The sequence below is a fragment of the Pantherophis guttatus genome, chromosome 1, assembly GCF_059756535.1.
Source record: "Pantherophis guttatus breed Tessera chromosome 1, ASM5975653v1, whole genome shotgun sequence".
Taxonomy (NCBI): Eukaryota; Metazoa; Chordata; class Lepidosauria; order Squamata; family Colubridae; genus Pantherophis; species Pantherophis guttatus.
In genome coordinates, this window is record NC_142063.1 from 139,411,600 (window position 1) to 139,438,945 (window position 27,346).

General features: G+C 38.5%; 2 long non-coding RNA genes across 2 annotated transcripts; one reads left to right on the forward strand and one right to left on the reverse strand.

The window, feature by feature from the left end:
• LOC132710638 (uncharacterized) lies at positions 1 to 27,346 on the reverse strand. Its single transcript, XR_015733669.1, has 2 exons — positions 27,012 to 27,346; positions 1 to 182 (listed from the first exon to the last, which is right to left on the reverse strand). It is a non-coding gene; the product is annotated as an uncharacterized LOC132710638 (long non-coding RNA).
• On the forward strand, positions 8,307 to 15,996 carry LOC117674704 (uncharacterized). The gene is made up of 3 exons (XR_004593955.3): positions 8,307 to 8,395; positions 11,500 to 11,575; positions 15,831 to 15,996. It is a non-coding gene; the product is annotated as an uncharacterized LOC117674704 (long non-coding RNA).

The window sequence follows — 27,346 nt, forward strand, 5'->3', positions numbered from 1 at the left end:
TTCAAATGAGTACAAAGATTTATTGCAAGCTTAAGCTCTCTACAAGAATCTGACCAACTAGCAGTCAAGGGAAATGAGCAGGAGATAAGAGAGGCATTCAAGGTAGGCTGGATTTAGATCACGCAGGGACTCATGATTTATGATGCATTTGACTCCTCCGTCAGGCTCAGCTTGGTCATCTCCTACAACAACAAGCAAAGCAAATTATATGTTAACATACTGTTTGAATCAGGCCTATGTCAGAAATCATGGAAGAATCAGTGGTGAAATCTAAAAATTTTTCCTACCGGTTCTGTGGGCATGGCTTGCTGGGCATGGCTTGGGGGGGCGGGGTCATGTGACTGGGTGGGCGTGGCTATGTAGTCATGTGACTGGGGGGGTCAAAATACAGAAACTCACTTTAACAATGTCCTGCCGGAGCAGGGGGTTGGACTAGATGACCTCCAGGTCCCCTCCAGCCCTGGATTGATTGCTGTGCTTTTTCAAGGTATCCTCTGAAGCTCCGTCTAGTGCCAGGTTTGTGGTCCTTCCTTCCTCTCCTTTTTCCCTCCCTCCCTTTCTTTCTTTTGTTCTCTTTCTTTCTTCTCTCCCTCCCTCCCTCCCTCTTTTCTTTCTTTCTTTCTTTCTTTCTTTCTTTCTTTCTTTCTTTCTTTCTTTCTTTCTTTCTTTCCACCCCATCTGCCATTTTTGGCCTAGCAGGCTTCAGGGAAGCGTCCTGGGAGCAAAAATGGACCCCCACTCACCCCAATTTTGGCCTAGCTCAGGGAAGCCTCCTGGGAGCAAAAATGGACTTCCCCCAATAGGTAGTAAAAAATTGCTTTAAAAAGTAAAAAAAAAAAGTTCCAAGTATCACGTGGCACAGCTGATTGTCACAGCTGATTGTCTGAACCCTTTTTTACTTTTTTAAAGCATTTTTTTTTTTACTATCTATTGCCTGAATGGGTAGTTAAAAAAATGCTTAAAAAAAGTAAAAAAAAAAAAAGTTCAGACAATCAGCTGTGCCACGCCATTGTCGGAACTTTTTTTTTTTTTTTACTTTTTAAAGCATTTTTACTACCGGTTCGGCGAACCAGTCACATTTGTTACTACCGGTTTCGGCGAATCAGCCCGAACCGGTAGCATTTCACCCTTGGGAAGAACTAAACTCAAAACAGGATAAATAGGAGGCAGGAGCAAGGAAGAACTCTATAATGATGAACAATCAAATATATTGGAACATATATAGAGTCCAAAAAGAAAATACAACTCTAAAAGTCTAAATTGGCATTGGAAGTATATAAAAGATATGCTTGAGTAGAAGTATTCAATGGCTTAAATGGATGAATGGGCTGAATCCAGAACCAGAAGATTCCTAAGCAAGAAGGCCTCTACCTGATGTTCATTTGTTTCAGCTTGGCCAGCCACATACAAATCTAGTAACTCCTGTCAAAATCTGAGCCAGCCCAGTCAAACATCAACTTCATGTAACAGATTTCTCCCGTAAAATTGATGTAGGGACTACATCAAACCTGACATAGCCAACATTGGATTAAGATGACTGATGATCAGTACTGTAGTGGAGCCAAAACTCACAGGGACGAAGCACTGGGACTTGTTTATTATCAGTAATGTTGGCATCTGTTGCCTCTGAATTTAGCTGCAATCTTAACATGGCAGGGAATGCACTACAATATATTGTAGCTGGGAGGAAAAGAGGTGGAATTTTCTCAGCTGCAATATACTGTGATTCACTAGCCATCTGATATGTGAGGGCCATCCTATAGTTAGGGTGTTGGATCAAGACTGGAGAAACTCATGTTGAAACCCACATTCAGCCATGAAAGCTGTTTGCATATCTTTGGACCAGTCACTGGTGGAATATTGTCTTGAGGTTTATTTTATAGATAAACTGGAACAAAATCTTTGGGGAAGACTTTGATCTAGGCGAGTTCAATTTGCCTTAGAAAACATCTGTTCTTGGTGGAAAGGAATTCCTGGGCAGTACGGGAAGGAAAAGTGGCTGTAGGAACTTCCAAAACTATTCTTTCCCAGGTCTCCAGGGGAAAAAAGCATCTCTGATAATTGAATTGGTTCTGGATCCACAACCTATTTTGTATGTCAGCTCCTGTAAGCAAAGTGACAGATACAGATTCTTTGCAGATGCAGTAAAATACACAGAAGGAGTGGGTGTGTTGCAATTGTAAAGTTCACCCTGCGTTAAGGCATAAAAATGCTACATGTATACAACAGTACTTGCAGGGGACATCCTCTTTTCCATGGTAACTCATAATTAATTATCTATCTGGGGGGGGGTCACACAACACCCTGAGCCACATATGAGCCAATCGCTTTTAACCTAGCATCTTGTGGGAACTCAACTATTGTTTTAGGAGTTCTGGAGCCTAAAAATGTATGAAGGTTCCAAAGGCAAGTGTTTTAGGAGCGGGAGAATGTTGCCATCCTGAAATGCAAGATGTGGAAAGATGGGGATTCTTAAGATAACTCTTGGAAAAGGTAGAAGTGAGGCCATCTATTCATGCAACTCAACAGCTGAAATTTGGAGATGCATTCTGTAACTCTTGCGACAGCTATTAAACATGGATGAGTAAAGGTCAGTCTGCTGCAGGTCAAACTGGACACTCCATAGAAACATCCATATTGTTTTCTTGGCAGCTACCCAAAGTGCTTTGTCCTTGCTTTCTTCCGGGATATTCTTTTACTGACCTCCTACAGCCCTGATTTTTCTTGGAGTCTCCATCCAAGCCAACCAGCCCTAACCCACTTTAGAGTCTGAAGACAATGTCCGCCAGGAGCTGGCAGCTACTGAGACAAAATGTATTAGGCCATTCCCAAATGGATGGACTCCCCCGTCCCCACATAGCTGGCTTTTTCTGTTAACACCCAGCAGCTGAAAAAGAAAGTTTTCAAATCCTTCTCTTCCCCCCCCCCCACCCCCATTAACTTCTTTGGATGATTTATTATCATAGTTATTTAGGAGGAAGTTCTGTTACGTCAAGAAAGTGAATTGCTTATAAGACGTGTTGGAGATCCCTCTGTGACACATCAACTCCTCTGTCAAGAAAGGAGGATTTGAGGAGACTGGGATACCTTTTAAATCCTTCATTCTGTTTTTTGAATAATTTATCCTGTTTATATTTTTCTGTATAATTTTGGCAACAGATTCTTACTTATTTAATAAAAGAAGAGCCAAACTGAAAACCACATTTGGATGACTTTGAAACCATCATTGTTATTTTTGTGCTAGGCCTAACTGGAAGATAAATCAAAAGCAACATCCTCCTTCTTAAGGCTTTCTTCTCCTTCACAATATTTACTCTGCCCTCTTTTACTTCTGTGTATTCCTCCTGGAGTCACAGGCTTTACTATAAGTTATCTCAACTAGCTTTGTTCCAGTGGAAACACCTATCTTTGTGGAATGAAAAGAACAGCTGTCATGTGAAGACCAGCTCAAAAAACCAACATTTAACTGTCCTGCAATAGAAAAACAAATATATCTACATAGGACGACTGCATAAGCCAAATATTTTTGACTAATAAATTGTCATCATCTAATTGAGAACCTTTATATTAGTGCCAGATTTTTTTTAATTATTAATAATAGTTCTCATTCAATTTGATGAAAGGGAATTTATTTTGGATATTTCTTTTAATGATCAATATTCCAGAAAAAAAAATGCAGGTAGTCTTGATTTACAACCATTCATTTAGTGACCATTTGAAGTTACAACAGCACTGAAAAAAGTGACCTGTGATGTTTTTCACACTTAGAGCATCGCCATGGTCACATGATCAAAATTCAGATACTTGGCAACTGGGATGTATTTATGACTGGTTTTTTGTGCTCTTCTGACAAGCAAAGTCAATGGGGAAGCCAGATTCACTGAACAACCATATTACTAACTGAACCACTGCAGTGATTCACTTAACAACTGTGGCAAGAAAGGTCATAAAATGGGACAAAACTCACTTAAGAACTGTCTTGCTTAGCAACATAAATTTTGTCTCAATTGTGGTTGTAAGTCGAGGACTACCTTTAGGTAGAATGCAATTTCCTTGCTTTTAAAAGGCAAGGCGTATGTGCATGAAATCTTCTTTTGCTATATAACATGTCACTAGCAACCAGCAATGACTTCCCATGATTCATTTCAGTCCCCAAAGAAGTCATCATGAGGGAATTCTTCCCATTGGGCTTTTTTTCAGTAACGATGCTCCTATTGACACCAAGAAATATCTGCCTTTAAGAACTCAACGGAGATTTTCCCCCAGAGAAGTTCAAAGGAATTTTTTTGCTCTCAAATTTTCAGAAGCCTATTTCTATCTTATTTAAATACATGTAAAGCTGGAAGAGAAAGAGCCAGATTTAATAGATAGATCGGTAGGGCTATTGTGCCATCTTCAGCTCCATTTTGCACCACTCCCCAATCACTCGAAATTAAGGGGAATATATATTATCTGAGGTGGATTGACCCTCTTTTAGAAATATGTCCTGGCTCCATAAAACTGTCCGTTGTAGGAAAACTGGAGTTTGTTCGATGCTTTGGCTAACCAAACACAACAGTTATTGGTAAGAAAAGAAAAGATACTGGAATTCTCTTTCCTTGTCATTTTGAATAACACTCCTTAGACTGAGTTCAGAAGAAATAAGATTATGTTTGAAAAGCAGTACGTACAAAATATTTATGTGGTTGTGTGTGCATGCACATATAGCACACTAACAAGGTCTTAGTAAACTGTGGAAGGAAATGCCCATAGTATAATTCACATGTACGCTATAAATTTCCCTCTACAAAAGAATCATTGCTTACTCTGGGAAGAATTGAAAAATGGCATGCTGATGAAGGCCTGTGATGACCATTTCTTTGATACAGATAGTCCTTGACTTAGAACACTTTGGTTTAATGACCATTCAAAGTTACAATGGCACTGAAAAAAGTGACTTATGACTGTTTTTCACCTATAATCATTGCAACATCCCCATGGTCACATGGTCAGAATTTAGATGCTTGGCAATGGGCTCATATCTGTGACAATTGCAGTGACCATGAGCCATGGTGGCACAGTGGTTAGCATGCAGTATTGTAGGCTAACTCTGCTCATTGCCAGGAGTTCGATCCTGACCGGCTCAAGGTCAGCCTTCCATCCTTCCAAGGTCGGTAAAATTAGGACCCAGATTGTTGGGGACAATATGCTGACTCTGAAAACTGCTTAGAAAAGGCTGTAATGCACTATGAAGCAGTATATAAATCTAAGTGCTATTGCTATTGCTATCTTTTGCGACCTTCTGACAAGCAAAATCAATGGGGAAGCCAGATTCACTTAACAACCGTGTTACTAATTTAACAACTGCACCAATTCACTTAACAACTGTGGTAAGAAAGGTCATAAAAGAGAGCAAAACTCACTTAACAATTGTCTCGCTTAACAACAATAACTTTGGGTTCATTGATGGTTATAAGTTAGTGGCTCCCAATCTTTTGGCCACCAGTGGTTACAGTGTAAGAGAGGTTTTGAGAGAGGTTTTCCACAAACCAGAAGGGCCATGGTTTTACATGCTGCCTTCATCCCATGGATAGGGTTTCACTTGTTTGCATGGCCTGGTTTCTGCCATGCTGCGGAGCAGTACTGGCTCATGGACCCTGTTGTAAGTCAAGGACTACCTATGCAGAAAGAGCAAGAGGAATATACAGTATCTGCAAGAATGAATGGAACAGAACAGAACAGAACAGAACAGAACAGAATAGAATAGAATTCTTTATTGGCCAAGTGTGATTGGACACACAAGGAATTTGTCTTGGTGCATATGCTCTCAGTGTACATAAAAGAAAAGATACATTCGTCAAGAATCATAAGGTACAACACTTAATGATAGTCATAGGGAAACAGTCAATATAAATCTTAAGGATACCAGCAACAAGACTTCTTGTTCTTAAACAGATAGCAACAGATTGTGTGACTGCAGGCAAAGATGATGGAAAAGCAGGAATGTTTTTAAGAAGAAACACATCAAGATCAGAGTGGGTGACATTCCAGAGGTTTTTTTTTTTTTCTAAATAAGCTTTTCTTTTAGCTATTTACTTGACCATTAGACTCGCAGCTGCCTTTTATCAGCTGTGATAATGCCTGTGTTTCACTATTTCAGGTCAATATGAAACCAGGCTAATGACTAAACAAACAGTAAAATGTAAAAAGCTTTCACAGTCATAGCATTATTACGATAGGCTGTTTTAAGGTCTCCATTATTCATCAGTTGCAAGACTCTTTCTCCGACATTGACTTTCTTACTTCTCCCTGAGTGTTTTCATGCATTTGTTTGTTTAAAGGCATCTCTTGGTATTTACAGATCCTAAAGTGTCACGGGGCGGGAGGTGGGAACGGAGAGAAGAGAAACAAAATAATATTTTTTTAAAAAAAAATGATTGGGTCACTAAACTCTTTCTTAAGAAATCACCAAGCTGTCTCTGCCCTGTGCAAGCTGGCTTGTTTAAGCTGGCTTCGGAGACCATTTGCAGAATTAATGCAATCTGCTCATTGCTAGGATGTGTGCACTTCCTGAGCCTTCATGTTTTAAAGCCCACAGTTCTGGGGAATCTTATAAATGATTGAGTTATTTTAAAACCGCTGGATGGCTTTGCAGTTCCTTCTTTCACGCTGGATTAATTATGTAAGAATACTGACTTGTTCATCATCAGTGTTACAGCTCTCAAAAACAACATACTGTTTAAATTCAGGTTTGGCAATAGTGTAGTTCCCTGAATCTCGTGAAATGAATAGTGCCGCACCCAAAGCATAATCAAATCTTCTGTGTACCTTTGTCTTTTTCTGCTTCTCTCCACCCCAGGTATTTTATGCAGAAAGATGTAATGCAAAAAGCTGTCCAGATGCTATTTGTATCAGAGCGGGGATTTTAATCAAGCTATCTGCGGTTGCAAATGTTGATTTTTAATGGGTTATTGTGCAATCCAGACTATGTGGACCCCAGTGGCCTTATGTGTATGTTTTCAGCAGTATCTCAACATTGTTTTTTCTAGATTATGGTAGCCCATAAAAACCATTATGGGCAGCTAGGGGAAATGAACAAGCAAAAGTCAGACAAGCAAAATACGACATTTGTATTAACTAGGAATATCATATTTGAGCTGCAAATCTCTGAAGAACCATAGGATGGCAATAAAGAGTTACACTTTTCTGTACCTCTTTGATGCCATCATGTGGTCGTGTGGATTTTTTTCAGTCCAAATAGGCTATTTTTACAATAACATGTGTGTTATTTTTGCCAATGACCCCATGTTGATTTTTTTCTTTTCAAAATTTGTACAAAATGAAAGGAAGTGTAGCCCAAACTATGGCAACAGATTCAGAGACCAAATTCTGGCAATGCACTGGCATGGGAATTTTAGAAATGAAGCTTTTTTGCAAAATTTTACATTCAGGGAAACTAAAAACTTTGTTAGCAGATGTGATTGTGCCACGGACCTGATAAGAGCCATGGTGGCACAGTGGTTAGAGTGCAGTACTGCAGGCTATTTCTGCTGATCACCGGCTGCCAGCAGTTTGGCAGATCGAATCTCACCAGGCTCAAGGTTGACTCAGCCTTCCATCCTTCCGAGGTGGGTAAAATGAGGACCCTATTGGGGGCAATAGGCTGACTCTGTAAACCACTTAGAGAGGGCTGTAAAGCACTGTGAAGCAGTATATAAGTCTAAGGGCTATTGTATTGCTATTCTAAACATACAACAAGCAGAGAGCAAAAGGAATAATGAGTAATTATGGAGCAAAAATTTCCATTGAAAAGGGAAAAAAAATGTAGTATAGTTGTCTTGGATGCAAAATGATGAATCAGTGAAAGCTAAGAGACCTTCATTGGATTCGAAGCAAAAGGTACAGGAATATAAAATGTCTCATTTCTTTTTAAACAATGAGTACAAGAACGAGAAAAACAAACAGAAAGTATCCTTTTCCCCCCCTTAAAGACAGAACCTATTTAATTAACAATAGATCAGATGAGAAATAAACACACAGGTTCAGTGTATGATGACCTTTCCCCTTCTCTATCTCTCTCCATTTGCCCTAGTGGTCAAAACAGGTTCAAAAGTGCAAAGAGATGAAGACATTTTCAACAGTTTGTATTTTTAATAATATGCATAGCGTATTTGTAAATGCATTGTTACTTTTGCTTCGGTAACTACCATATGAACATGGCAAAGCAAGCACAAACTGTAGTGGAATTTTATGGATTTTCTATTCCATCTTCACAAACATTCTGCAGAGATAAGATTGGTCCAACTTTGACATTCTTTTACATAGCCACGAAGACATGGTTCTGCCAACAGGCCTTGGGATCTCAGAATGATACTGAGCCCATCAAGTTGCTGATTTGATTGCTGTCACCAAGCAGGTAAGGGGAGGTTATTGTTTTTTTCTACTGGGGTTTATCTTCGTAAGCTGCCTAGAATCATTAAAAATAAGTTGGGAGATCATATGGATTTTCTCAATAAAATAAAAATAGGCTACTGACCAGTATTTTACAAAGTGGTGAGAAGAAGAGAAGAATGAATGTTTCTTAATAGATCATTCTTGATTAAAAAGAAACCCAAATGCCTTCTTATCCCAAGTACAAGAAGTTAGTCAGAATATATTGGCTGCAACATTGAGAGCAACATGGTAATCTACATAGACAGTTTAAATCCTGGCATGTTAACAAGATTGTGTGTATCATATCTCTTCATCGAATAAAGGTAAAGGTAAAGGTTCCCCTTGCACATATGTGCTAGTCATTCCCAACTCTAGGGGGCGGTGCTCATCTCTGTTTCAAAGCTGAAGAGCCAGCGCTGTCCAAAGACATCTCCGTGGTCATCTGACCAGCATGACTAAATGCCAAAGGCACACAGAACGCTGTTACTTTCCCATCAAAGGTGGTCCCTATTTTTCTACTTGCATTTTTTATGTGCTTTCAAACTCCTATGTTGGCAGAAGCTGGGACAAGTAACGGGAGCTCACCCCGTTACACGGCACTAGGAATTTGAACTGCTGAACTGCCAACCTTTCAATCGACAAGCTCAGCATCTTAGCCACTGAGCCACTGTGTCCCTCTTCATTGAATAGAAAGTGTTAAAGGTCTGTTAGTCAAACGACATCCTCCTCCTCTAAGGGTTCATCAGCTTTCAGCAATGTGCCTGTAAGAAATCCAACATTAGTCTTTGTAGTATTCAATCCAAAATCAAACCTGTCAGTTAGCTTCTTGCTCATCTGATTAATCCACTGCTTTGCCTCCTTCTCTTTTATTTTCATAACCCCTCAGAGGGGTCTTCTCCTGAGAAACAGCAGGATGAAGACACTGACAAGGGTAGTTTGGAGAAGCTAAGACCTTGGCTAAGGTTCTGCCTCCCTCAACTTAGGGTTTAGACTCTGAAGCAAGGATACAGCAACTGAATCTGCAAGAATTTTAGCACCTCTTAATCAAGTTGTCTCCCATAGCATTCCAGAAGGCAGTTAAAATGGACCTCTTCTTTTTAAGTCTTTACTGTGGATGCTTTAATTTTATATATTTATTAATGCTTCTTGTTGTAAAATGCTAGCAACCCTTGGAGATTTGGATAGTCCAATAAGAAAATACATAAATGAGTTCCTGAAGAATAGAGAAAAGAAAGAAAGAAAGAAAGAAAGAAAGAAAGAAAGAAAGAAAGAAAGAAAGATTGAATGATTGAATGAATGAATGAATGAATGAATGAATGAATGAATGAATGCCAGGTTTCCAGGATGAGTGCCTTATTTCCACTATCAGATTACCTGCTTTTTTTTGGAGAAGCCAGCAAGCACAATTCCATTTTAGGATCAACTAAGAGTATTCTGAGACAAAAGACTGAATTCTGGGACAACATTTGTGATCCTTAGCTGGATGGTTGTGTCCCTTGAAAACAATCCTTGATTGTTTTTATCCTCTGATAAAGTAGCCTTATCTCTAGAACTTTGACCACATTACAAGAATATTCCAAACTTTATGCTATGAACCTTTGACTGGACTTGGACTATGCTCTTAACATAGCTGAAGGCACTTGGTGTCGGAGTAGAACATTTCTGAAGTTCAACGAGAGTCCAACAGAGATATGATAATATCGGTTAGTTTTGCTATCTCGGAAAAATGATTAGGTAACAGTACATTGCAGCTGGGCATGGACGCTGTTGCTAAGTCATGGTTTGTCTACTGAATAAACCATAGCTGATAAGTTCATTGAGCTATAAACCAGGTGTGGATGACCTGAGGCTAAGCTCACATGGGACTCTTAGAAACCTTGCACACTGTTCCAAAAGGCTGCCAAAAGGGTTTCATGGAGACACTTTAAAAGGATATTTAAATTCTGATGAGAGAGTACTCCTAGCCTTCGTATTCCAGTTTCATGCCATATCCTGTGAGTAAAATAAAAGAAGATTTACATTTGGTCTTCTCTCCACTAGCATTTGCAGGATGGCCACCAGCATGTTATTCAATAGCCAAGTGTGATCCATGGTTTGGAAGGAAAGGTGCAGCCTTCTTCCACGAACCCTGGTTTAGAAACCATAATGGCTGGATTTATGGCTCGGCAAAATGTGCTCTGGGGCACGCTATTTTCTCTTGGAAGAACTTTTACACAAAACTACAGCAGACATTTTGTGCCTTTATTCTTTGGGTGGGGCAGCCCCGAAGTGCCCTTTATTTGTTTGCCAAATAGACCTCTTGCCATCATTTCTTTGTAACCAAAGTTACAAAGCCTTTTGGAAAGGCTAAAATAAATGAAGATGCGGAATAGCAGTGCAAGTTTCCCAGAAATTTATCTTGGGAGCCGTTTGAGTAAAGAATAATCAAGTCAAACTGTGCTAATAGCATGGGTTTTTTCCCCTTTTTTTTCATCTCATACAGATAATTTCCGTGCAGTTGAAGGGGAAAGTGCATTAGAGTTAAGACCATCAAACTCATTCCACCTTTGTTCTATTTAAACTAATTAGTCGCAGAGATGAAACACATATTTCTCAGGTTCCAGATAATCTTAAACAAAACACTCCATTGCTAATTTTTATTCTGCTCCTATCTGCACACAAATTAAACAAAGCCCACAGTTAGTTTTGTCTGCCATTCTTTTCGGAGGGATGAAAGCCGGCTGTAGAAGAAAATAAGGGAGGAGGAGGAGGAGGAGGAGGAGGAGGAGGAGGAGGAGGAGGAGGAGGAGGAGGAGGAGATCAAATCCAGTGGCAAGGTTTTGCGGTGCACTGTGTTTGCTCATCGTTACTTGATCGGCTGCAAATGAGCATGTATAAAACAGTCCACCTACTGTTCCAGTTGCTACGATAGGATGCAGTTCCACTGAATGATCCTGTTAGCCTAACCTTCAATTTGCTGGGATTTGAACTCTGAATTACAGCTTACTAACATAGTTTAACAGCTGGTACAAGGGCTCCTTTTGAATTTTTAATCACATGAATTAAAGATGGCTAGAGAGATGCTTTTTTTCCCCCCCTTCCTTCCAGGCTTCCACTCCTGGTGATCCAGTGTGCAGGAAGACAACTATAGGTAGCCCTGAGGGAATTAAGAGCAGACAAAAAGGTACCAGAGTTTATGCTTGACAAATTAAAAACCTGAGCATCAATTCTTCATAAAGGTGGTGGGGGGGGGGGGAAGAATGACAACATTCATTCAGAAGGCATTCTTTTAAAGGACAGTAAAATACAATTTAAAGCAAGCACTTAAACTCAAATCTATAGCGATGTACAGTTTTAACAATGACATGAATTAAAGCATTTCCTTTGACTACACAAAGCCATTGACATTAAATTGTGTCAATATTATATTATTTCTTTCTCCTTAGCCTTGCTTTTTGGAAGATGCTGAAATTAAACCTGAATATCTGTATCTTGCTGGAATGATTTCCAGTATAGATTTTGGGAGAGTATTCTTTTTTTAAAAAAAGATTTGGGGGAAGGGGTGGGTTTAGTCATTCTTTGGTCCCGATTCAGAATGCTCCTGCCTCGGCAATCTTATTACATTTAGGAATAGGGTTAGTGTCACAGCTTTGGGGAAAAGTTATCCAGCCCCGTTTGGAAGGAAGAACCTGCCTACCATACAAATTGGGTTGGTTGTCGTGTTAAAAAACAACAACCCTCAGACATTTAAACAAAAAGGGGTAGAAAAAAAATCAGGCAGCAGGAAGCTGAAAACATGTTGCTTCTTAATTATGCGGTGTTTTCTCTCTAATGGATTGCCCTCCCCAAATACTCCAAGTACAGCAACTGGCATGTGGCCTCTTCGCCTGACAGCAAAGCAGGAGCAAGTGTGCAGCTGTTCGCTCTGACACACAGGTGTTTGATTTTTGGACTCGTTAGCTAGACAGATTTTTTAGGAGCGTACAGGGGAATCATCCGCAGCGATGGCACAGAGAGTGAGTTGTCCAAGTCCATTGGAGATAATTATTATGTAAATCCCCTCTTCCTGTTTCAAGGCTCAGTGTTCGCACTGGAGCCACGGCTGGCCTTCGCCTTGCCAGCTCAGAAGCCTGACTCTTGATTTGAAGTTCGGAGCACTTTTCCATTACAACAGATACATCTGAAAAGCTGAAGGGCTGTATTATTAGAACCGGGGTGGTCGGGACAAAGGAGCCAAGTTAAATGGCCTGGTCAGCAGGGATTCAGGACATCACTGGATGCTAATCTTTGGAAAGACATTTTGGTGGCCATCCAGATAGAAAACAGATTGGATTTTTTTTTTCTCCCCAGAGAGAAAGACAGACATTGTATTTCCAAATTTTTCTCTTCATATTGGCTCATCCCATCTGGTTAGGCAGGGAAGGTATTTGCAGACACCATCAGCTAAAGAATTCTGACTGGTGGGGTCCAAGAGGAGAGCCTTCTCAGCCATTTCTACCCCCCCACCTCTCAGTGGAACACTCTACAGAGGCGAGATGGGACCTCCCTCTCCTGGCCTTCCAAAAAGGCATAAGAACATGGCTTGGGGACTGCACAGCGCAGCATACAACTGTGGGTCAGACTAATGCTGTGAAAGTCCTCCCCACAGCTTTAATTAACTTTTAGCATTGTTTTTAGCCATCCTTGCCTCTTTATCAATGTTAACTTTTATATATTGTTTGTTTAAATATATTATTGTACACTGCTCAGAATCTGTAAAAGTGATGGGCGGTTGCAAAATGTAAATGTAAAATAAAATAAATGGGGAAAATAAAATAAATGGGGAAAATAAAATAAAATAAAATAAAATAATAAAATAATAAAATAAAATAAAATAAATAAAATAATAAAATAAAATAAAATAAAATGAAATGAAATGATGAAATGAAATAAAATAAAATAAAATAAAATAAATAAAATAAAATAAAATAAAAAATAAAATAAAAAAAATAAAAATAAAAATAAATAAAATAAAATAAATAAAATAAAATAAAATTACAATTGGAACATGTCTTTCACCTTCTGAAATGCTGCGGGTTAGTTCTCTTTTTTTACCCTTCTATGAATCACATTGCAGCTTGGCTGTGCCAATGGAGCCATGTGTGAGGGGTCACTAAATGAAGACAATCTGCAATCTTTTTGGTATAGAAGACTGTATTAACTTTCCAATGCTCACTATTAGAAAACATCTTGATATATTTTAGAATGGAATATATTACAAAGTAGATCCTTTGCCCCCACTAACATTTAATTTGCTAACCAATAGTTGTGTATTGTTTCTCAGACCTAAAAATAGTGTGGTCAAAACATACATCTATCCTTTAAAAATAATAATAAAAAAATCTGTTGTTTTTTTTTTGTAATATTTCCTCTTGATTTAAGGAAAGAAGTGAAAAGCTCCATCTCTCTAATTTAAAAAAATCAGAGAAATGTGTAGAGTTACATAGGGCAGAGCCGAAAGCATTTCTGACAAACATTCAGTTTGTTAGCCACAAGTTTGACAACTGTAATTGGTTTGAGTCCTATAGAGCATCTAGGGCAGATTTTTTGGGCAGAAGACACCCAATTCAAAGCTAAATAGTCCTCTGAGGAAATGAATGCTTGACTATGATGCACAGACTGAGGTGAAGTGCGATTAATTTCAGCTCTACGAAGAAATCAATCCATTTCTCTTTCACTCCTATTTGCAACGTCAGTCCAAATCCTTCCACCACATCTGTTACCTTAACATCACAGCAGCTTTCTTTACAGTGCTTCCTAACCTCTTCATTTCCTGCTGCCTGGATGATCACTTTTCAGCTTGTGGTACATCGTGCTATTGCTGAGTAAATGGTGTTAAGTGTTTGAGTTTGGCACAAAGCATCTCATTTACCTGTGCTCACTCGCTGGCAGGATGAAGGGTTCTCCACAACCCTCGTGCTCCCTTCCTTTTCTTAAGTAACAGCAATTGACATGCTTTTGTAACACAGTGATGTGCATCTGTCTGGGTCAAAGAGGAAAACACATTTTTCCTTTTTTGTACAAATGCAGGGCAATTGCAGGAGAAAAGTTGACTTACAGGTACACAGGCTATCATGAAGCGCCACTGAATTTTGTTATGAAATGAGCAGCTGCAAGAGGAAAGCTATAGAAACAGAGAGCACATTCACAGGAGAATTGTGTGAATAGGGGACAACCTTTTTCTCCAAAGGACCTGAAAGCAGATAAGAAGAAAGGAGAAGCTTCTTGGATGAGAAGCGAAACGTCTTCAAAGAAAAACCAGAAAGTCCACTTGCCTCTTGAAAAAGCACTTTTGGGTCAACCATGACCTGGATGACTGAGAGCCTCCATAGACAAATCAGGGATAGAAGCAATTTAGAAATAAGGAGAAATTTCCTGACAGAGAGAACAATTAATCAGTGGAACAGCTTGCCTTTAGTTGTGTCTGCTCTATCATTGGGGATTTGAAAGAAGAGATTGGACAACTATTTGTCTGAAATGGTATAGGGTTTAGGATTAGAAGACCTACAAGGTCCCTTCCAACTCTGATAAACTCTGCCAGTTTGAAAACAATGGGAAATAGGATCCCATTGCTCAGCAGGGCTGATATATTTCCTCTCAGTTGATATAACTGAGTTGATATAACAGATATAACAAATCACACACACGCACACATGTGAGTGGCCTTCCTTTTTACAGCAGTGAAATTCTGCAGAACTTAATAGTGGTCAATTTTATTTCTCCCATCCTCCTGGCTTCTTAGCTTCCTTGATTCCAGCAGTTCCTTTGAAGAGATTTCATTTATTTAGCAAAAAAAAAAAAAAAAAAAAGGGCTGCTTACTCTCTTAGCGGCTCAGTACCCTTGACAAATGCAATAAAATAATTGTTTTTATTATTTTACATGCAATAAAAACAATTATAAACAAGAAATAGAAAACACAAAACCAATAAAAGACTGTGACATTAAGTATGTTTATAGTCACCTCCTAAAATGTAATAAAAAGGAAAACAGGCTTAATTTAGCAACAAGCAAATTGGCAAAAAAAATTGATATGTTTCCCACTTTCATTTTGGCAGAGGACAAGTGGGTGTACAAATATTCTGAGTTCTTGGGATTTTCACCCCCTTTCTTTACCTTTTGTGTGGAGGAGTGACATGGTTATTCCAGAGAAGGGAAAAGAATCATGATGGTTTTCAATTACATTGAATTCTTATGTGCTTAAAAAGTACATAAACATTTGGTTTATTACCGTCTCCATTCCCCAACCATAGTTAGAAGCATTTATGAAAACCGCCCATTGGATGATAGGACTATCATTTTATCTTCTCACTTCTCAACAAAATGGTTAAACAGAAGCAATTGAGATGGTGTACCAAGACAGTTTCCCTCTGTTAAACATGCTTTTCTTTCTTTCTTTTAGAAATGACCAAGGGCCCAGAAAATGCATTGAAGACCTCAAGAAAGTGATAAGAGTGTATTTTCATTCTGTTTGGAATGTAAAGTGAGAGTAAGAATGGTTTTGCTGGTCTGGAACTAGTACCAGAAGACAATATATAATAAAACTTGTAGTTTGAGTGAAACATCAATTAGATGCAGCTTTTGGAGGCTCTTGTTGGTCAGTTGGGCCCACAGGAGAAGAGGGACAATGTCAAGTAGCAACTGCTTAAATGTTGTTGTTTTTTTTAAATATGTGAAGCAAGGTCAGCCAGGGAGACTGTACAATGAAGAGATCAGTACCAGAAAACTAGTATGTTCTGCCACCTCATAATAATATGAATTCAGAAGAAAACCAAAAAGAGAAATTAAATTCTTTTGAAATGTAAAGGACAGAAAACTGGAGAAGTTTTAGACTGCTAGAGTGGATTGTGTGGTTAAAGAGAGCACATCCACTTTCACCCCTTTATCACTTTGTAGCTAAGGTAAAGACAAGAATACACTCTGATTTGTGAGAACTTTACACTCCGCACAAAATCAAATTGGAGACAAATAACTGAAATAAATGCTTTTGTCACAGTAGTGTTAGAAATTATGTTTATATAAATCATCACACAGAGCAAACAAAGAGTACAGTCACCATGTGCTTTACTGCTCTACTATTTTTCTGTAACAGAAAACTCTGCTTAGAACATAGAGTATCTACCATAGATCCAAACTTGTAAATACTGCCATCTATTGGCTGAATACTACTGTAGTTGTTGCTACAGTATAGAAATACATTCCAACAATGAATTCCAACCAGTAATATAAACTTACAACATCTAAATTTAGATCAAAACTGGAAGGCAGATAATGTCCAGAAGTCATTTATATAAATGCCTTTCCCATATATTCAAAATATACCTTTTCTTTTGGTTTGATTATTAGGCATGCTGAGAATGGTTAAAACATGATTTTGCCTTTGTGTATAGCCATCTTGAGTTTTTCTTGAGAAAAGTGGCCATCCACTCAGAAATATGTAGCTCACTGGATTTGGTTTAATAATATTCTTTTCAAAACTGTTTGTGATAAACTCATTGCTTCTGGTCACACCCAGGCCATCAACTCTTTCCCTGAAGCATATGCCGATATCCAAACATTGCAGCTGTACTATTTTCCTTAGGAAGACCAGGGTTGAAATGAGGGGTCCTTGGTGCTGTTTGAGCTTGGTTGTTTTCTTGCAGTCGTTCATTACCCAAACTAGTTAACATCATCAGTGCCAGTGGACAACCATTTTTCTGAAATGGTATAGGGTTTCCTGCCTGAGCAGAAGGTTAGACTAGAAGACCTTCAAAGGTCCTCCCTTCCAATTCTGTTATTCTGTTCTGTTAATATCTGCATACTGTGCAAAAGAGACAATCAACAAGCCAAAAAGGGAACAAAAAGACCACACACAACACCAGCAATCAGAACCCAGATGACTATTAATTATTTCCAAGATTAACATCAAACCAACAATCAAGAAGTAAACAGTACCCCAGTGAAAGAACTGCCAAATTAGCTAACAGTAAACAGCACAACCAAGGAACATCCAAGACCATTCCCACCAACACTGACAGGGCAGGCCACTGGAATATAAACAGAGAGCAAACCCCATTCCTTACTAGCACTGATGAAGTTACCTACTTTGGGTAATGAAATGTCTTCAAGAAAATCAGAGAGCACCAAGGACCCTTCAGGCAATTCCTACCTCTAAATTGGGAGAAAATACTTGCTGGACTCACTTTGTATAATGCAGCCCTCATTCATCTTAATTCTCTGTTGGCAATGCTTGCCCTGCCAATGGAGGATCATATGGAAGGCCTCAGCACTATGTAAGCACATGGTGTTGAACAGCAATGTAAAACTTTGCTGAATCATTAGTGGTAATAAATATCATCAGAATGTACCTTTACAGGGACATGTTTTGCTACCTAAAGAGCTTCAGATCTTATGCTCATGTTACAAAATTTGAGACCATTTTCCTCATTGGGATGCTTATGGATGAAGCGCCATCTTCATTTGCCTCAGTGGCACAGCTGTACAAGGTAAGATACTGTCAGCTTTTTGGGTAAACCGGATCAGGAAATAAATTTCACAGGAAGACTAGAGTTATACGAGCCGTGGTGGCGCAGTGGTTAGAGTGCAGTACTGCAGGCTACTTCTGCTGACTGCCAGCTGCCTGCAATTTGGCAGTTCAAATCTCACCAGGCTCAAGGTTGATTCAGCCTTCCATCCTTCTGAGGTGGGTAAAATGAGGACCCAGATTGTTGGGGGCAATATGCTGATTCTGTAAATCACTTAGAGAGCACTGTGCACTATAAAGCACTGTGCACTATAAAGCACTGTGAAGCGGTATATAAGTCTAAGTGCTATTGCTATTTGCAACCCCTGTGGCTTCTAATCAGATCATAAACCCATTGAAAGGAATCATGCATACTGTTTTTAAAAGTAACACTGTTATAATACCTCGTAATCTAGACTTCAATAGTACAAGGACCAGAATAAATAATTTCAAGCTTACACTCCATAGATTCATTATATCAAAGATGTTGGGTTATAACTGAAATTTTGAAAGGCCCAGAAAACATTCCATCAATGCATTTTAAATTTCTAAACAAGGACATTTTATAGAACTATAAAACTTAGAATTCATGTAGTACTATATGTAGCTCTATTGCTTTCTGCCAATCTCATGAAAAAGCAAAAGTTATTAAAAAGGATTCTGATGAACAGAAGAACAACATATGCATTACCTGATGCATCATGTTATTTTTCCAACAGTGACCATATGGCTATCTTTGGAGAGTTCATGACTAGACTTTGAAAACCTTTATTTTGTTCATATAGCACATTTATACAGCCACCCATTTTAGCCAAATAACTCTGGGTGGTCAACAAAATCATAAATGGATAAAATACAAAAATAATAAGGCATAATACTTTTTCAAAAAAGGCTCCTGGCAATTCCATCTTACAACCCAGAACAGACATATCATCAGGCACCCAGTAACATCCTGATCTCCAAGAAAAAGTCAGATCTTGTTACTATACCATGAAATGGTATGCAAGAATACCAAGAATATTGGAGTTGAAGCCCAGTCACTTTATTACTAGTAACTAAACCAATAAAATCCTTGACCTTATTATGTCTGGCTAGTATAACTATCCTTTTTCTTTCTTTCTTTCTTTCTTTTACAGAAATCAGGAAAAAAATCCCTAAAATGTAGGGATAGCCATGTTCATCTATACAGGAAAAATTCTAAATTCTGTAGCTTTTAGGTATTAGACCACACAAATTTATACAAGAGGATGTATAAAGTTACTAGTTTTATAGATCGATTTTAAAGTAAAGGAAAAAAATCAAAATATGAAGGCATATGTTTAAAATCAAAGTTTTGTAGTTTCAAGTCAGTCCAAAGGTCTTATTCTTTATGAACTTGAGAAGCAGTTTGTTCTGTTCAATCTTCTCCAACTTGTCCTTCCAATTTGTTGAGCCAGAAAATTTCAGACTATTTTAGTCACTAATGAGCCTATTTCCCCCTCAAAATGGCATTTAGTTAACCAAGAAAATTAATTAGGAATTAAAAAGCCTTAAGATCTTTATATTTGCATCAATACATCTTTGCTTACCAGAAGATAGTCATTATAGTTCTCTTTTACTCCAAAAAGTCAAGGTGTTGTACATTAGGATGAAATAATGTAACCTCCTGCAAGTAATCCAGAAACCCTGCAAAGTAAATTTCTTTTATGGATTATTACCCTGAAACTGGACCTTCCTAGCAACACTTTAATCATCACTCCTCCCTACCACCTTCAAGAGAAATAGAATACTTCCCTCACCCTGGCAGAACATCAGAACACTCAACACAAGGCAAAAGAAACAGTAAAGCTAAGAGTTGTGAGTATCCACAGACTAAACTGAAATCATCTTATCTGAGTTTTTTTCCCTAAAAGTAAATATTTGATATTTACATAAACACACAAAAAGGAGTTCCAAGAAAGTTGAGATCTCTACCACCTTCCAATGCTGCTAGTTTATAGTTTCCAGAGGGTTCTTGTCCACAGCTGCAACAATGATTCATCTTTTCTCTACTTCCAGCTAGCTAAGAACATTGCAGGCACCTGGTATTCTAAATAATCCATGAGAAATAAACCCAAGGATCCTTAACACTTCATCTCCCATGTCCTATCTCTTCAGATCTAGAGGATGGGTTATGGGTAAGGTTAGGGAAAGGATTCATGTCTCTACAACAATCTCTCTATATTATTAATTCATCCATCATGATATATTGTGGTTTGTTGGGAGCTGAGAGATGGCTTAGTATGACATGTGAAGCTGCACATTTTAAGCCATGTGATTTCTTTTTAAACCATATTTAGGCAAATTATGATTATGGGGTCCTTAGTGGTCTCTGAACTTCATTATTTTCTTGAAGATGTTTCATTATCCAGCCACACAATATCATCAATGTACTGATCTTACCTAGACAGATAATGAAATGTCTGCAAGAAAACAACCAAGGACTCCACTTTTCAACCCCAAACTACAAATGTTATCTTCTACTGGCAAACTATGATTGAGTAAAATATATAAACTAGTCACTATCACCAAAAAAGTGCCCTCCGGATGTGTTGATCTACCATCCCCAGAATGACTTGGTACGTTGGAAAATGTAAACCAACACATCTGGAGGGCACCAGAAGGCTACATTAACCACAGCTTGAATAGCAATCCAACAAGTGCCTTCTCTTTGCTTGAAAATAAAAAAAAAAAGGGGGGGGGGACTTGCAATCTGCTGGGGTTCTTCTTTTTTATTACTCAGCTGTGAAAGACCTTGGTTGCAAAATGAAAGGTATCAACCCCAGAGCTGTAGTTGCATGTCTTATATGATTTATAGTAGAACCTGTTTGAACACAGCTGTGCCTGTACTGTTTGCTTATAAAATATGGCAGCCCAGGGTACCGTATTATGCTGATTAAACTGAATTAAGTCCCAGTGTTGATTTGCAAGTCAAAGCAAACAAGACTAGTTATAAAAGGGGGGGGCACACATTGTCAAACATCCTCAATTGTTACAGAAGTAGGCTACTGTTGTATCAAGAGAAGTCTTTTCTGAAGAGTCTTAACAGTAAGTTGATGAAAGAGAACTGATTCTTAAGTGTCAAGAGCTCAGATTGAACAGTGTTGGTGATTGAGAAATAATATTAAGGTGGGGACATATTTTCTTTATATTACAGAAGGTTTATTGCTCATCTCAGAAATATGTCTTTAATAATTTTTTTTCATTAAACTTATCAAAGTATAAAACAGAAATGAAAATAGTGGGGGAAAGGGGGAGGGAAAAAGGAGATAGGAAGAAGGGGAAAAAACATTCACTTCTGACTCCTTAGCACAGCAGAAAAACATAACATTACAGCTTCAACTTTTTACTTTTATGTACTTAATATGTGCTAGCCTATTCTATAACAACAAACTTATCTAAGCAGCAAAACCCAAAATCTCAACGTTTCATTTTGTTCCCATCCCAAAATGAAGAAAAATGTCTTTCAAAGCCCCCCTTATTGCTGATTGTACTGTATAAGTTGTAAATATGAGCTGGGAACTAATAGGGGAAAAAAAGAGAACATGTTCATGCTTCAGTTGTACACTCTAGCTTAATATACAGAATATAAAGTACATGAAGCTTTTTATGGGTTATGGATATTGGCTGGTTTAAGACGTTGCACTAAGCAGTACTCGGTTCTGCTTTAATTGTTTTATGGTTAGAACAATATGTGAACCTGGGCAATGGTGGCTTCTTTAATCAATTTTATTTAACTGAACCACAATATACGATTATTTCCCAATGGTTAGAGCAAGTGATATACAAAAAATTAGTGTAGATTAAAGGACAATTGCTTTGTGATAAATGTAAATTCCATAGAATAGTTATTCAATTGAATCTCTAATGAATCTAAATATGGATGTAAAATTGGTCCCTAACAATCCTTCAGTATCATTTCCCATCGGTGGCCAGGCCCATGTAACATCTCACGCCATGGTTTCTTGAACAGATGTTCCTTGAATAACCACAGTTGAATACAATTATACATATTCAGCTATAAAACAGAGGTAAATGAGCTTAGCTCTCAAGTCCTTTGATAAGTCACCAAAAATCCTGCTGAAAGAAGCCATGAAGTATTGATTTGTCATGTGACAGGAAGAAAGAAACATTCCCCTGGGGGAAATGGCTGGCCTTTACCCTGTTGCTTTTCTGAAAGGCCCTAAAAATGTGGCTTTGTCAGCAGGCTCTGGGACCATGAATGGAGGTAGAGCTGATCAAGTGGCTGATTTCACAATGTTTTTGCTGCCATGTGGAGGGGTGGGGTGGGATTTTTATGGATTTTTATTATGTGGTGTGTTTTAAATGCTGCAAGCCATCTGGAGTCCCCTATGTGTGTCTTGGGTGGCTACGTAAATTTGTTTATAAAGTAATAATTTGCATCCTACCTTTATTTTTGGCCAGATCAAGGCAACATACATACTTTATGTTCCCATCTGCTGTTTTTCCACACCAAGAACTCTGTGAGGTGGGTTGGGCTGACCAAAGGTACCCACCAGTATTTATGCCCATTGGAGAACTAGAACTCACAGCCTCCCAGTTTCTAGACCAGTATGTTAGCCATTCTACAAAACTGGTTCTTAGAATTATGAGATAGAGGGAGGGAGGGAGGGAGAGAGGGAGAGACAGACAGACACTGGTGATGATTTGAAAGACCTGGTTAAGAATATAAGATCATTTTATTTATTTATTATTTGATAATATTTATATGCTGCCCTTCTCCCGAAGGACTCGGGGCGGCTCACAGCAATAAAACAAGACAATAAATAATGTTAAAAATCCAATTTAAATCCCCAAATTAAAACTATAGCTCCCAAACAGATTTGCTGAAAAAGCCATGTCTTCAAGTCACTGCGGAAAGAGCGGAGGTCAGGGGCCGTCCGGAGCCCAGTGGGTAACTCGTTCCAGAGGGTCAGTGCGGCCACAGAGAATGCCCTCATCCTGGGCACCACCAGCCGACATTGTCTGGCTGATGGCACCCGGAGGAGGGCAGTCCTATGTGAGCGCACTGGGCGGTGGGAGGCCAGTAGAAGGTGGTCCTGCAAGTACTCTGGGCCCATGCCATGAAGGGCTTTATGGGTAAGCACCAGCACCTTGAAGCGGATCCGAAGGACCACCGGCAGCCAGTGCAGCTCGCGCAGGAGAGGTGTAACTTGGGAGTAACGGGAGAAAGCAATCCATGATAAGAGCTGGAAAAAAGTTGATGACACAAGATTAATTTCATATTGCTTTTCTTAATTTCAACCACTTGTTTGTCCATCTCTGTTAACTATTCCAAGAACAAGCATGAATCTCAGTCTGAAAAATAATTTTGCATCCCCATCAGAAATGAGATTGTACAAGCCACAAGGAAAGGGTTTGTACATTATTCAAAAATTGACAACTCATATTATAGTTTTACCTAGAGTTGGTTATACACACACACACACACAGACACACACACACACATACATACATACATACATACATACATACATACACATCTATTATACATACATATAATCCTGACCTAGATTAAATAAAAACTTGGTAGAAGATAATTTCCTGGATAATTTCCCTCAAATGTTGGCAACAGTATTCTAGAGTTGTTCTGGAAACATTTAATTCTCTAGAACACAATTAGGCAGTCTAATGGCTTAATACAGTTTTGGACTATGCTTCCCATAAACTCCAAACTGCTGTAGGCAATTACCTTTATCACATAGGGTGGCTTTTAACAGGCTCTTCAGTTCTGAGCTGTAAGCTTATATGCCATTTTATTACATCTTGAAACTACATGGATTTTTTTTTTTAGATCCCTGCTATCTGGGTGCCAGGAAAAGAAGAATGGAGTCCTTAAGAGAAATGCAAGTGACAGGTTGATGCTCAATTATTTAAAACACAAAGCAACTTGAGAGCATGCCCGTGAATCTCAGCTCACTCATCTTCTCTGTTCTTCAATTTGCACGACAGTCCTACTAACTTGCAAAGCAAAGGTAGGCTTGTCAGGCTTTCAAAATTTAGCATACTAAAAAGGTCAGGATAGTATAGTACAGGAGGATATGTAAGTCACTACAACTCTGATAACTCATTTGTAAGGAAAATGAGAGTGAAAGAGAGAGACAGAGCATTTGTTGTAGAGGTTAAAACACCAGGCTAGAAACCAGGAGACTATGACTTTTAGTCCCACCATGGGCACAAAGCCAATTTGGTCACCCTGGGCTTGTTACTCTTAGTCCTAAGAAGCAGGTAATGGCAAACCACTTCTGAAAATTCTTGCCAAGAAAACTGCAGGGACTAACTAGCCCAGGAAGTTGCCAGGAACCAACACACACTTGAAGACATGTGTGTATGCGCGCGCACACACACACACACACACACACAGGAAGAATGAGAACATATTATTGTAAAAATACACTCTTAAGCTAGTTGTGCTAAGAGCAAGTTCCCATGTCCTTGTTTAGAATGACAAAAAATATTTCTGTACTTCTTCATGAAAAAAGAATGTGAAATTGGAGGGTCCCCAAATGGTTATCCTCTGTCAAGAAAAACATAACAAAATATGTATGTTGTTGGGAAATAAGTGAATTGGAAGGCTGGTTTGTGGGATGGAATCCTATATATATATCTTTTTCCCCCCTATGGTGTGTTTATCATCCAAGGCTCTCTTATTTATTTATTTATTTATTTATTTACTTACTTACTTACTTACTTACTTACTTACTTACTTACTTATTTATTTATTTATTTATTTATTTATTTATTTATTTATTTATTTATTTATTTTTAAATTTATATACCGCCCTTCTCCTTGAGGACTCAGGGCGGTGAACAGCCAAGTAAAAACATAAACTACAAACATTAAAATACAATTAAAAAGATATATATAAATTTGGCCCCATGATTAAAACAATAACAGACAATTAAAAACATTTTAAAAAGTGTGATGGTGTGTGGTAAGATTTTGAACCAAGGAGTGCTTTTTCCATGCACTGGCACCACCTTGAAAATCCAGAATGATGGAGATGGGGTTTCATTGCTTATTTCTAAATGTATTGTGTGAAGAAGAGGCACGATATCTGGTAGTATTTGAGGGGAGAGAAAGAGTGGAGCTGTTCCAAAAAATAAAGACACATATAAATTCTCTGTTTTCACTGAGCTTCTTCTAAAGTTGGAATCGTGTCCATGCTCCTCAGCCGAAGCTCTGTACTTTATAGTTTGCCGTAGGTATTAAAAATCCAATCGGTATGGATCTGCATGATCCATGATCCAAGCTACGTATATGTGAATGGAAGTGCACATAATGTGTTTGTATAATGTCACCTACAATTAATGCAATGTTGGGGCATTGTAACTGAGGAATACATGTTCCTCTAGAAATAGCAGAAGTCAAAGTCCCACCCTAGGTAATGAGAGAGTTAATTATGATTTCTTTCATTTATTATCTTTTTCTGAGCAAATACAATAGAAACAGGGCCTAAATTTTGTTTCCAGCTAAGCCACAGAAGGGTTGCTTGAGCAATCTTTTTAAAAAGGGAAAAACCCAATATGGTGCACTAATTATTCCTTCATTTTGCAAAATGTCAAACTCCCTATGATCCTTTTAATTTCTATGGGTGTCCCAAACTAGAGAGCTGTCTAGATGTTCTTTTAATCGAACGGTACACTCTGTGGTACATGTCGATTTAAACGTGCAAAAATAATAATTAAAGTATTGCAATTTTTTTTAAAAAAGTCTCTGAATCTTATTATCAAATGCATCATAAATCTCTCTAAATCTCCAAAAACTCATCAGGTAATCTTCCCCTGCCCCTTCATTTTTAATACCATTCTTTTGTCATGATTACAAATCCAAAAGTAGAGAATGTAAGGGTAGGGCCATTGGTTTTCTTTAAAACTTGATACTTCGATCCTATATTTATTTACTCAGAAGCAAGTGAATTGAATTTCTGTCTCAAAAGCATGTATCTCCTTTCTTATTTAGCCTTAAGGACAGGGTGACTGCCTCTGATGGCGATCTGCTGAGTGAGAAGGAGGCTTCCTTGTGCAGTTGGTTGACCATTGTGAGAACAGACTGTGAGACTAAATGGGCCAGGGGTCCAATTCAGTAGGAAACTGTTTATCAGAATGTACTGTGAAGCACTTGAACTTGTGCTCAAATCATGGTTTGTTACCCATGTTTTGTTGACTAAATCAGCATAGGCTGGGTTAACCTAAAATCATAGTTTCCAAAAGGCACAGCCTGGGTTCCTATAATAGCTGGAGGCAAAATCAAACAAAGCTCTGGGTCACTTCTACGTATTTGGACTTCATCCCATAAAGTTCTTAGCAGTGCTGGTTGGGAAATTAAAACCCACACATCCAAAAGGCCTTTAGGTTGAGGAGAGCTGGTTTAGCATGATGCGTGAACCCAATCAGCAAGTTCAACAGCATAATTAGGGGTAAGCCTGCTGAGTCAGATATGTTTATACTGGCTAATAAGTTATACTAGAAGTCTATTGGTTCCAAATGTGTTGCAACCACACCTTCTAGAATTTCCAGGCTCGGTGGTGAATATCCATGTGGGCCAGGATTTCTGCAGCTATGATCTGGACTGCAAGGAATTGGGAAGGGGGGTTCTCCTATACTTCCTGGTGAAAGTTGATTCATATCATATGATTCATATGATTCATATGATTCATATCATATTGACAGATCCTTATCATATTGACAGACAATGAGAACAAACAGCTGGAAAGCAAATAATCTAAATTTATATCCACATACATAAAGTAGTACATAACAAAGGTTATGCAAAGCACCTTCCTCTTTTGGGATCCTGCGCATCATCTTGTTCTGGCAAAGAATTGGGTGATACCCCAGGGAGAACTTGCAAACTTTTGCTTTTTGAAAAAGAAATATGAGAAATGGGGTTAGGATACTGCCTTTGTCTGCTAAGGATACAAATCTAGTAATTATAGCCAAGGCCATCTGATATTGACATAAAGGAAAGGATATTGACATAAGGGAAATTGACATAAGGGAAAACCCTAGGTTTTTTTTTTTTAAATACCAATTTTTTACCTGGTTTAATGAAGGAGAATTTAATGTTGAAATTTATTTTGGAGTAAAGAAAGAATTTTAGTGAAATTCCCTTGAGGCATACATTTTCCCAAGAGGTATGCAAATGTCTCCTCTTCCATCACACAAGGATTTCACTCACAGTCTGTCATCTTCCAGGGTCCCAATGCTTCACTCTGATCCCAAGGGAAGACATCCAGAAGGAATTATTCCCAGGATTCTTGTTCTCTTTGGGGATATTTGAGTAGCCAATCAAAGAGACAGGGGAAAAAAATCAATTCAGCACTTCCAGCAGTAGGCCTTCTCCCACGACCAACCTGAAAGTAACCTCAAAAAAA